Source organism: Chinchilla lanigera, unplaced genomic scaffold (assembly GCF_000276665.1).
Source record: "Chinchilla lanigera isolate Chin_1 unplaced genomic scaffold, ChiLan1.0 scaffold00061, whole genome shotgun sequence".
In the NCBI taxonomy this organism is placed as follows: Eukaryota; Metazoa; Chordata; class Mammalia; order Rodentia; family Chinchillidae; genus Chinchilla; species Chinchilla lanigera.
In genome coordinates, this window is record NW_004955462.1 from 7,559,866 (window position 1) to 7,561,944 (window position 2,079).

The window sequence follows — 2,079 nt, forward strand, 5'->3', positions numbered from 1 at the left end:
TATATTTTGTAGCACTGTCACTGGAGGCTCTTCGAGCTTTCCAAAGTGACTGTCATGATTATCTATAGTGAAGTCTTGGTCAAAATTCATCCTTTATCATATATATATATATATATATATATATATACACACACACACACACACACACACACACACACACAGAGCATGGATATTGCCTGATAATCTCTCCAAATTAGGTGGCCCTGGTCTATATACCTCAAAGTGAGGCAGAGCTTGACCACCTGTGTCAGAACTATATCAAATATTCATCGAAAGCACACATTCCTGGGTCCCCACCTTGACCTATTGAGTGAATGTTAGACCTGGAGATGGGCATTTCAAATGCTCAGGTGATTCTTCTTTACAGTAAATTTTGAAAGTCTCACATGTTCCCTGGACGTGGAAGAGCACACTAAGAGACCCCAGCTCCACCCCATCCAGAAGTTTTCAAATCCCCACTTGTACTGCAAATCCCAAATGAGTGAACTTACCTTTTAGGGTAGTGAACTTAGAGGGAATCAGACCAATTCCACATCAAATATACTTAAGTTTTGATCAAACAAAGGGTGCCTATACACTGACACTAATTTTTTTTCACAATTTTGGGTGTGCAAGAGATATGATGATTTTTATCCTGCAAATAAAATTTTATCTTTCTCCCTCTACCCAAGTCTAAAAGTAATATAGATAGTGGTGCAGTAGAAATTTTTTTGGTGGGAGGGGCATCAAGGCTTTAAAAAAATAAGCACTTGGGGGTAAAACAAGCCTTTCTAGAGCAGGGTGGGGAGCCTAAGGAGAAAGGAGGAGGCCACTGTCCATTTTTCCCAGTTACACTCAGCAATGGGACCCAAATACAAATGGACACTTCCATAGAGGCTCTTGCCACATGTGGTCATGTGCCACTTTCTACCAAGCCCAACAATCTCTAGTCCACAGGGCAGCCTTGGTGAAAATCTTAACACTTGTGTTGCAGACCCCAGCATCCTCTTCCTGGCACTCATAGTCCCTCAGGGATGTGTCTTCACCATAAAGATGAGAATGAGTGGATCAAATCTGTCAAAGTAAAAGCAGTTGAAGTCCTGCATTTCAACTAAAGGGTGTGGAGGACAAAGGACTCTAGGAAAAAGGATGACCAAACAGGAAAGTGGCCACCTCAAAGAGGAAAGAGCTAGCTCTGGTGGTTCACCCTGGGGAGTACCTGATTGCACTGTCTTCTCTCCTTTCCTTAGTTGAATCAGTAGAGGGGATGCCCTCCTACCAGATGGCAATTGATAAGAAGCTCCCTGAGAGGCCAGGTGGAAAATTCCTGAGCAGTTCAGGAACTGTTGTGTACAGCTCCAAAGCTTGGGAGACTCCTTGCAGGGTTCAGGTTGATCTCTCATGAGCCTGATTTTGGGGGTCAGTTTTGAAATAGTTGGTGGGGGGATAATATTCAACACCTCCAACTATTGACACCTCACCCAATTTCTTTTTCAACTCACTGTCCATCACCCCCCCCACCTCCAACAAGTGCCCAATAAGCCAGGTGTGATGGTACATGACTGTAATCCCAGCACTCAGAAGGCTGAGGCAGGAGCATTGCCATGAGTTAAAGGCTAGCGTGGGCTACACAGTGAGTTCAAGGCCAACCTGAACTACTAGCAAGATTCTGTCTCAAAAAATAAAATGAAAATAATACAAAACAAAATGATTTGGCTACAGTGCACATTTGACCATGCCCTTTTAAAGACAATGGCAGATCTTATGTTCATAATTTATTACAAATAAAGTATATATAACTTATGTATGAGCCAAGCTTCACATCCTCCCATAAAATCTAAATAAACAATGTGTGAGCAATTAAGTTTCTGTGATAACTGAGCAACAATAAGTTGCTAAGAAAAATGGTATAAAGAATTGAAATTACATCAGCATCTGCAAAATGTTAAGGGAATGGAAAGATATAAGTATGCTAAAACATTGGGATTTTTGGTAGAGGTTAAATTTAACCAGTAAATTATTTGTGAAAAAAATCAGTTATATACATTGGAACTTTTCTTGTTTGTCTTTTTTTTTTTTTTTTTTTGGTTTTTCTCCGGT